This window comes from Perognathus longimembris, chromosome 2, assembly GCF_023159225.1.
Source record: "Perognathus longimembris pacificus isolate PPM17 chromosome 2, ASM2315922v1, whole genome shotgun sequence".
Classification (NCBI taxonomy): Eukaryota; Metazoa; Chordata; class Mammalia; order Rodentia; family Heteromyidae; genus Perognathus; species Perognathus longimembris.
This window is the reverse complement of record NC_063162.1, coordinates 102,965,966-102,976,301: the sequence shown is the minus strand read 5'-3', so window position 1 is coordinate 102,976,301 and position 10,336 is coordinate 102,965,966. Positions and strand designations below refer to the sequence as shown.

Genomic DNA, 10,336 nt, shown 5'->3' with positions numbered 1-10,336 from the left:
GGTGAGATCTGAGGATCATGGTATAAAGATAGCCTGGGCACTGGGCAAGAAAGTCCATAAAACTCTCATCTTCAATTAACCACCAAAAAACAAGAACAAACAAAAACCTGGAAGTGGAGCTGTGGTTCAAGTAGCTAAAAAACTTAGGGATCCCTAGGGCCCAGGCCCATGACCAGAACAAAAAACAAAACAAAACAAAAATACCATTAGTACCACTACTACCAAAAAAAAAAAAAAAAACCCCAAATCCCAAACCCAGGCCATAGCAAATTGGTTCCTCTAATTAGAAGAAACAATCTGAACAAAAATAAGGTTGGAGTATAATTTGTTCAACCTTCAACAGGATGAGAGAGAAGTTCTTAGGCATCATATACAGAAAGTATTTCTATGAGCTTGAAAGCTCATATCCTATCTCCACTGTAAACCTTAATATGGCACTTGAGGCAAGATGGAGGTTAAACTGGAGCTAGTGAAAAAACAGGCATGATAGTGCCCAAGCAGAATATATAATGAAAGACAAAGAAAACGAATCCTGAACACTATTTAAAATGCCACAGAAAAGTCAAGAAAAACTAAGAGCTTTAAAATTTCAGAGTTGGCAAGTAGCAAGGAAGAGCAAAAACTAAAGGATTAGAAAATGGACTTTTCCTTAAGATACAGTGAAGCTAGGGAAATTCTGAAAATTATAATCTACTAGCTTTTTTAGTCCTGAAAGAAAAGTTGCACTGAGGAAAGAGTGCTACACATAGAAAATGAGTAACCTAGGCTGGGAATGTGGCTTAGTGGTAGAGTGCTTGCCTAGCATGCATGCACTGTGTTCAAGATTGCTCAATACACATGAACAGAATAAGCTGGATGTGGCACTGTGGCTCAAGTGGCAGAGTGCTAGCCTTGAGCAAAAGCAGCTCAGGAACAGTGCCTAGGCCCTGGGTTCAAGCCCCAGGACTGGATAAGAAAAAACACAAAACAAAACCAAAGTAACCTTAAGTGATTTCTGAGCCTTACACAAAATTGATATTTTGGTAGTTGTGAACAAGGGGAAAAAAGCCCCAAGTTAAGTCCTTGTAGTAAGTATTTACAATTTAATGTTTTTTTTTTTCAGTTTACATTGTTACTTAACATCTAGAAAACACCTCCAAACTAGTTACAGGACTGAAGGCTACACAAATGAATGCAAAATCACATTTTGTTTTCAAACAAGAACCCATAACTAAAACTAAAGGAATTACCACAACCTTGACCCCAAGTTGAAGTCACCACTTCTTGACTAACGATTTCCTCCTAGCACCAAATTACATGTTTTATCAAAAAGGAAGGCAATAATGGTTGCTGGTTCAAGCCTGTTATTCCACCATTGGGGACATTGTGGCAGAGGATAAAGTTTAGAGGCCAGCCTGAGCTATACACAGCACCCTTTTTCAACACCCCCCCCCAAGTATAGTTTTCACAATAGTACAAAAGAGGTAGGCTTTACACATTATGTTCAAGGGACCTTAATGAACATTTACCACAAATGCTTACGATTCCATCTTTTATTTCAAAACATCCATCCATAAGGGCGTCAGAAAGGTAATATAGACCACAAGTGTTGAAAACCTTACAATTTCGTACAGGTTGAAATACTAGCAAGTTTTTATTCCGTATTATTAACGACGCCTATATTAAAATATTAAAAAAGGCAAACCCCACCGCTAAGATTACACATTCTTACAGGATGTACCCACAAGGGTCTGTCTGTACTGGAAGAAAGCGCAGAAACACCAAAAGGATAGCAAGTTTGAAGAGGGCCCTCAAGTTCAGATGACACAGATCTCGGCTGCTCGCATCTTCTAGAAAATTAAAAAAGTGTCTTTGAGCGTCAGTCACACCTTTACACTGGTTTCCAAAGCTTTGGGAATCCCGTATTTTCCTCAACGTCGGAGACGCTGGCCTGTGCTCCCCCCCCCCACCCGCTCGTCTGCATCCCGGTGGCCCTCTGGATCTCAATAACTGCCATTTTGCGAGGAGGGACCAGTCACCTTACATAACTACACTTCGCGAGGAGAAAGGGCAGATAAGAAAACAGGGCGCCAAATCTTCTCCCCACACAGCAGTCACACCGCAAAAGGAGCGTCCCTCCGGGGACTACCTTCCCCACCCCAGGCGCGGCCGGCGTCGGGGGGGGGAGGGGAGGCGCTTTCCAAACAGTCATCTCTTCCTCTTCGGGCCGCCAACGCCGACCGCACCACAGTCTCCTCCGCCCCGGCCCCGTCCCCTCCCCCGCCCCAGCCTGGGTCGGAGCCAAACCCCACAGGAATGCGGCCGGTCACATGCGCTGCGGCGGCGGTGGACGTGCCTCTCCCCCCGCGCCCCAAGGAGACCCAGCGCCATCTTGCCCTGACGCAGTTACAAAAAGTCACAGGGGAGATTGTGTCTCCTCAGCCACACCAGCGCCCCCAAAAAAAGTCTCGCAGAGGCCGAGCCGGGGGCCCTCACCTCGCGCAGGGACAGGAGAAAGTGGTCAGGGAGGAAGCCTTTGCGATCTCCTTCGCCACTGCATGGGTTCCAGATCGGCCACGGCGGCAACCACCACCTTCGTCACTTCTCCCTCTCTGCTTTGCAACAGCCTCCCCCGACGACAGGGCCCCACCCGCTGCTGCAGCATGAGGTCATCGCCAGCCAATCACAGCGTGCCCGACGGAACACAGCGGCCGCCGATTGGCTGCCGACGCCGCCTCTGCCTCTCCCCACTCGGCTTACCCAGCGCCCCCGGGTCGCGGTGGAGCAAGAAGACGGAAACCGCCATTTCGGGCGACAACGGACACCCTTCCCCCCCCCCCCCAACCAAAAACACAAGAACCGTAACTGCCGTGTCATTCCTCGGGGCGGGGAGGGGGATCCTTGTTTTATTCTTTCGCCTCTCCCTTTCCCCTCAGCGCTAACCGGCTCTCTACCCCCTCCCTCGTGGAATCACATAAAAGAATTCCCGCTCCCCTCCCCGCATTGTCCCGCCGCGGGGCCAAATCTAGGAACCAGCGACGGCAGCTTTTACCCCGATACACGGTGGCAGGGAGGCGGCGGTGACTGACGGTGGCGGCGTATTATTATTATTATTTTTGTCCTGCTTCTCCCCCCCGGCCTCTTCCGTTTCTCGCTTCTCTATCGAGATGGCGCGGAGCGCGCCAGCTCCGCTTTTATCCAGAGCCCGGAGCCTGCGCACTGGAGCCGCCTTCGGCCCCTAGTGGGCGTCGAGTGACACCCCAGCCGGGCTCACCCCGCGCCGGAGGCCAGCCTGGGACGGAGCGGGGGCGGGGACGACCGGAACAGAGGCTGCTCGAGGGTGGGAACGGACGCCACACTTGAAGGGGGTCATGGGAGAGGGGGGTCGGTCGTTCCCGGGCTCTGCTGACCTCCGTTCACCTACTGGTGGCCATGCCCAAGCTCGCCTCTATCCAGACCGGGGATGACCGGTAAAGAACCAACCTCCCCCTGCCCCAGAACGCCGAGACTTCCGACCCCAGCCTTCCCCCCAAACCTTCGGTGACTTGTTGAGTGCTTGTGTTGTGGGGGGAAAAAAAAGACGGAGATTTCGGCCTTCCACTGCCTCCGGTGCGTTATCTGCGCGCCTAGGTGGAAAGGGAGCCGGCGGGCGGCAGCCCACAAGCAAAATGGCGGCTGGCGGCTTCGTCCCCTCCCCCCTGCCCCTGCGGAGCGGGGCGGGCGGGCCCCGTGCACTCGCCGCCGCCGCCGCCGCCGCCGCCGCGGCCGCCGCCGCCGCCGCCGCCGCCGCCGCCGCCATTTTCCCAGAGCGAGAAGCAGTGACACTGAGCGGGCGCAGGGGGCCGAGTCGGAGACGGAGCCTGAGTTCGGGAGCGGCCACAGAGGGGGCATAGACGCTCGGAGCTGCCTCGCCATCGCCTCTGCGTTCCTGCCGACTGCCCGGGTGCCCCCTCCCCTACTCCTCGGCTCCTTCGGAAGAGGCTGCGCGCTGCTGTTTGGGGAGGGGGTGTGTAGAGCCCGGTCTTCGGTCCGCAGTGGCTGCTGTCGGGGGGTCGCCTGACCGCGGAGGTGTGCAGACACTCCTTGGGGGTCGAGCGAATTACGGGGTTCGGGTGTCTGGTGTGTGAACATCACAGGTCAGTGCCTGTCGTCTCCGTGGGAGTTGTGGGTTTTGCCGGGTGGGGGGATTTGTGTCTGGGGGGACGGGGAAGGGGGGGGGTCCCTCAGTTTCAGCCTTGGGGAACGGGGCGGCGGGGGGCGGCGTTTCCCTCAGGTGCCTTCGCCGGGGCAAGACGTTGCTTGTGGAAACCGACTTTATCCTTTCTCCTGCCCGTGCCTGGAAAGGGAGCATTATGGCGGGTTTTAGGGTAATGGAAGGGGGAACCGGCAGTTGACCCCCCTTAGGAGTGGGGGTTAGGGAGGGGCGGCCTCCCCCCCCCCGCCCCGGCCTGCAGGTCAGTCCGCCGGGGTGCGGAGGGCGACCAGAGAATGCTGTGGTGGGCCAGGGGCCCTGGTCACTGCCAGCCCCGCCGCCCTGGCTGCGTCCCGGTCCAGGTGCAGAAACGACGGGTAGGCCCCGGCTTCCTTCTTGGCTTTCCGGAGTGCCAGTGTCCGGCGTCATCTCGCCGAGGCGAAAAGGGGTTCGCAGAACGCCCTGGGCATCTATATGTCTTTGTGGGTGAGCGAGACCGCTCCTCATCCTCTCCCGGAGAGAGGGTAAACCCGCCCCTCAGGTGGTCACCCCCGTACCCGGCCCAGCCTTCCCAGTCTCCTCCCCCACTCGGCTTGCATTAGCGCTTGTCCTTTGCTGTGCCCGGAGCCTTGGAACCCACAATATGGCTCGTTTCAGAACCAGCTTATTTTGACCAAAGGATCGGGATTGGCACCAACGCTGTGACAGCAGACACAGAGGAGAAACAAACGGTCCCCTGTGCTAAACGGGGGAGGGGAGAAAGAGCAATCCGAGGGCTCTCTTCCTCCACCGGTCCCAGTTCCCTCCAGGTCGGCTGGCCCTCCCTGGGCTCTCTCTGAAGAATAATTCCAATTTTAAAGTCCTTGAGAAATCCCAGGAGTTAGTCCCAGAGCAAATCCCGGAGTTGCCTATTTTATTCACCTTTTAGAGATGTGAATAACGCGTAAGGTGTTTGGAGTTCTGGAGACCTCGGAGAGAATTAAGTGAGGTGCATTCAATTCTAGGAGGGAGACATCAATACCTAATTGGAAAATAGCCTCATTTTTCTTTTAATTTCTAAGATGGAGAGCAAAAACTGTAATTTTCCTCTTTTGTCCTTTACAGATTCTAAAAATGGCGGCCCCAGGCTGATGTTGTGGTAATCTAATCAGCTCGGGTCCTCCACACCCCATGCAGTGCGTTTGTCTGCAGCATATTACAGGCTTATTATGTTTACGTGAAAGGACTGGGCTTTTCCCCCCCTTCTTTCTTAAGCCATTTTCAAAAATGTGTTGATTTTATTGCGAATTAAAATATTGTGTTTTAGTTGATTAATTTTATTGGTTTTTTTCCTGAGATGCAAATAGAACAAGACCACTTTTGAAAAAAAATAAAAATACCCAGGTAGCCTTGGAAATTTCAGTGGTCAGATGGATGCTCTTAAACGATAAAAAAAAAAGCACCACTAAGAGTTTATGTTGTGCTTAATTCAGCCATCTTCAATATGTGAGAGTAAATTTGTGCAAGTGTAATGTTTGTAGAATTGGATATTTTAGTCTAGAGTGAAAGAAACCTTTCTTATTCAACTCTTAGCACATCTAGGGCATTTTGGGTTTTGTATTCTATTTCAGAGAGTAAATTTAGGGAACTGTAGAAACAAGCCTAAACCTGTTACTTCACTGGGTGCTGTTCTTTCCACTATTATATTTTACCTTTGTTTTTCCAAGTATTTAAAGCTTTCCTTAAGAATTTTCAATTGGTTGTACTGGTGTAAGTGATACTCTACTTTGCTGCCTTTAAAATTTGTCTTATAGCATATATCATCATTATGTAAGTAAAAAGTAAGCCTTTAGTTCCTGAGGCCGGAGACCTCCCACAACCCCTCAAACATGCCTATTTACCTATTATGGGATTGTAGAATTTCATTTGCTTTAATAGGCTTTAAATAAAGTGTTTCCATAATGGAGTCTAGAATACATTTTATGTCATTTTCAGGATCTTATGCACCGAGGCCAAAAATTAAACGGTCTCAGGTGTCACTTAACTGTATTTTTGAACTGTATTTTTGAAAGTGTGAATGCTTAAAATTTATTTACATAGTAGGAGGTTGATCTTTTTTGGGGGCTAAACTAAGCAGTAAGATATGAGTGGGCCATTAATGGCATTTAATGACCATTGTGGAACAACTGAAAGATGATTACCTTTCTATCTAGTAGTGTTGATAGAGGTTGGAGACCATGTACCCTTTCATTATTCTCTTTAACATGAACACTTTAGGGCAGGTTTTACTTCATATGGTGAATATCTAAATTGGGTTGATAATATTCTATTCTACAAAATAAGCATAGGAATAGCTGGCATAGCCGTGAATTTCATCCTTCAAGACATCCTTCAAGCCTTAGAATCTTTGAAATAATTTATTATGTAATGAAATATTGGTGGGCAGTAGGAGAATTTGTATAGGGATTTGAGATCCGTACTTATTTGTATTATGCTCTGTAATCTAGATCTGTCACTGCTATATAGAATACTGTGCATTATTTTATTAGCTCCATGGTTAATGCTTGTGGTTTAGTAGGTTGGTACTTGAAACTTGCTAGTATATAAAATTATTGTATTCTTACAGGTTTCATTTATGTAGTAATAGTAGGAAACTCTATACCCCTGGTTTTCTTGATAGTGACCTTGATAAGGTCTAGACATACAAAGTAATTAGACTCACCTAGACAATATCAAGTTAGAAATAAGAACAGTCTCCTTCAGTCTATTATCTTTCTTCATACTGATTTGCTTCATTGCCTTGGGTTTTGTCTTATTTAGTTGTTTGATGTTTTGGTTTGTATAAATAGAATGTGTTGTACTTCAAGTAGTTACTTGTAACTAGCATTGCTAAAAATGTTTTTGTTTTTTTTTAAATCAATTGACCATACATGTGTTAAGTTATAATTGTGGAGGCAAACTTATTAGAGGGTGTTTTTTTGCCAGTCCTGGGGCTTGAACTCAGGGCCTGAGCACTGTCCCTGGCTTCTTTTTGCTCAAGGCTAGCACTCTGCCACTTGAGCCACAGCGCCACTTCTTGGCTTTTTCTATATATGTGGTGCTGAGGAATCACACCCAGGGCTTCATGTATATGAGGCAAGCACTCTACCACTAGGCCATATTCCCAGCCCCTTAAAAGGTTTTTGTACTTTATGTTCCAGGGGAGTTTTTAAACATTTTGTTCTTTTGGGAAAAATCGGTCAAATGATCATTGTTCTTAGGACAGCTCAGTTTGAGGAACTGTTTGTTTATCTATGGCTTTGTAGAAAACCTTGATATAATTTGAGAGACTTTATTTTTATCATAATTAGCTTTTGTTGTCAGTGTAAATGGAGGGATCTCTGATCTCTATTTCAGATTAAAACTTTTATAGGTCCACCTTTCCCTTCAACTGTGTATGATTCTGATAGCCCTCCTACAATTTTGGCTTGTCTGATTTCCTTACAGCTTCCAGCAGAGAATCTTAGTGCATGAGCGCGTGCTCTCTCTCGCTCTCGCTCTCTCTTCCCCTCTCCCATCTGATTTCCTTACAGCTTCCAGCAGAGAATATTAGTGTGTTCTCTCTCTGTCTCTGTCTCTGTCTCTCTTTCTGTTCCTGGTTCTGTCTCTGCATGCCTGTCTGCCCCCCCCCCCACCTCTCTATATAAAATATTGAGCCCTAGTACTTCTAGAATCTAAAAATGAGAAATTAGGAAGAAAATACACACACACACACACACACATACACACACACACAATATTGAGCCCTAGCACTTCTAGAATCTAAAAATTAGAAAGAAGAAAATCCAATCGATAAACAAGGAGAAAAAATTCCTCTCCTCAAAACATAACTCCGAGGTCTTAGGTCTTAAACTGGGATTGTAATTTTTAAGAATAATATACTCATTTCATTAATTAACCTCCAAAAGAAGCATGTAGGCTTTCTTTTTTTTTCTTTTTTTGAGACCTTTATTTTATGTTGTGCCAGTATTGGTACTCAAACTCAGGCCTGGGCACTACTCCTTAGCTTTTCCCTCAAAGTTGGTGCTCTGCCATTCTCTTGAGCCACAGCTCCATTTCCCAGTTTCTTAGTGATTAATTGGAGCTAAGAGCCTCACAGATGCTTTTCTGCCCAGTCTGGCTTTGAACCATGACCCTCAAATCTCAGCTTCCCAAGTAGCTAAAATTATAAGGCTTGAGCCAGTAGTGCTTGATAGTAGTTTTATTTTGAAAGGTATATTACATAAATTTGAAGAGATTTACTTTCTTGAAAGTTATTACTGGGTCATACGTGTGTACTATACTAGTGTTAAAAATGTATAAAGTCAACAGAACTTTGAAGAGCTTTCAGAATTGCTTAGAGTAATCTACAGTTTTCTTAGAAGTGGTTAATTTGTTTTAAAATATCGTTTGGCCACCTGTAATCCCAAATCTGGGAAGAGAGTCAGGAGGTAGGCAAAATGAGGTTATCATGGTATACATAGCAAGACCTCGCAAAAACAAATTAATAAAAAAATACTGGGCAAGTATCAAAAACATAAAATATTTTTATAAAGTGTAATCAAGATAAAAAGGGATTGAGGTATGGCTCTAGTGGTAAAACACCTGTCTAGCAAGAATGAAGCCTTGAGTTCAATGCTTAGTATTGCAGGAAAAAAATTTATGTAGCTTGTTTTCGTTTTTTTGCAATTAGAGAAGGAAGATATCTACCAACCCTTAGATTGCTTGATTTAGAGTTAATCCAAAGGAAGAAGCACTTTGTTTCTGAAATTTATCATTGAGAAAGATAATATTGGGTAATCACATCTGTGTCTTTGCCAATTTGGTTTCTACATTAAAGATCCAAGCCCGTGACAGAAACTTGAGCTATAACAATGGGATTGAGTTATTTTGATTTGTAGTATTTTTAGCAGGACTTGAACTGGAGACATTCTCATGCTCTTTTGTTTTTTTTTTCTGTTTTTTTTTCACTCATTGTTGGTGTTCTACCACTTGAGTAATGCCTCCAGTTTTGACTTTGTGTGGACTAATTGGAGATAAGAGTCTCGCAGATTTGTTTGCTCTGACTGGCTGTAAATTCTGATCGTCAGATCTCTACCTCAGATAGCTAGGATGGCATTTTAAAAACATAATTTCTATATAAGAACAAAAAGCTTTTATCATGATAAATTATTTTAAACTTATTTGAGTTTAAAGAGTTTTTCTTTTTTTTTTCACTGTTTAGAACAAAGTCAAGCCTAATCGTGGTTAATAGCAAAAAAGTGAGAAGCAGATTATTACTTACTCCTTGGAATATTGTTACGAAAATATAGCTTTGGTTTTTCAAAGGCTCACAAATGAGGAATGTATATGATGAAAATACATTATTTTAATAGCTGTTTTCTTCATAGACTAACAAATGAACTCTTTTTGGGGGGAGTGCAAGTACTGGCACTTAAACTCAGGGCCTAGGTGCAGGTGCCTGAGCTTTTGTGCTCTACCACTTGAGCCAGAGCCCTACTTTCAGCATTTTGGGTAGTTTACTGTAAATAAAGAGTCCCATGGACTTTCTTTCCTGCTCAGGCTGACTTCAAACTGTGATCCTCAGATCTTAGCCTCTTGAGTAAATAGGATTACAATCATGAGCCTCTGGTGCCTGGCAGAAGAAAATCTTTTCCCCTCATATCAATGCATCTTTCCACTTTATTCTTTTTAAAAAAAATATACCTTATTTTGTTATTTTAGAGGTGATATGCAGAGAGGTTACATTTACATGAGTTAGATTGTACATTTCCATTCATAAAGTATCCTTTGTTCCCTCATTCTCTTTCATTCCCTCCCTGCTTCCCATCTCCACCCATGAGTTTTATAGTTCACTTTTATCAGTGCCCAGTGTGCTCTACTTTATTCTTTTTTTTTTTTTTTTTTTTTTTTTGCCAGTCCTGGGCCTTGGACTCAGGGCCTGAGCACTGTCCCTGGCTTCTTCCCGCTCAAGGCTAGCACTCTGCCACTTGAGCCACAGCGCCGCTTCTGGCCGTTTTCTGTATATGTGGGTGCTGGGGAATCGAACCTAGGGCCTCGTGTATCCGAGGCAGGCACTCTTGCCGCTAGGCTATATCCCCAGCCCCTCTACTTTATTCTTAATAACTACACAGTAGTAGAAGAAAATCTTTATTTATTTTTTGGTCA

At 45.7% G+C, this 10,336-nt stretch overlaps 1 protein-coding gene and 1 long non-coding RNA gene across 4 annotated transcripts in view; one reads left to right on the top strand and one right to left on the bottom strand.

Moving 5' to 3' along the window:
- Nucleotides 1-1,517: 1,517 nt before the first annotated feature.
- LOC125346906 lies at nt 1,518-3,464 on the bottom strand. The gene is made up of 2 exons (XR_007210060.1): nt 2,476-3,464; nt 1,518-1,829 (listed from the first exon to the last, which is right to left on the bottom strand). It is a non-coding gene; the product is annotated as an uncharacterized LOC125346906 (long non-coding RNA).
- A 15-nt stretch (nt 3,465-3,479) lies between these two features.
- Nucleotides 3,480-10,336, top strand: part of Kmt2e (lysine methyltransferase 2E (inactive)) — a 78,228-nt gene continuing 71,371 nt past the window's right edge. For all 3 annotated transcript variants that reach the window (XM_048339829.1, XM_048339830.1, XM_048339827.1), the window contains exon 1: nt 3,480-4,115. The gene's annotated coding sequence lies outside the window, so the exon portion shown is untranslated. The remainder of the gene's footprint in view (nt 4,116-10,336) is intronic.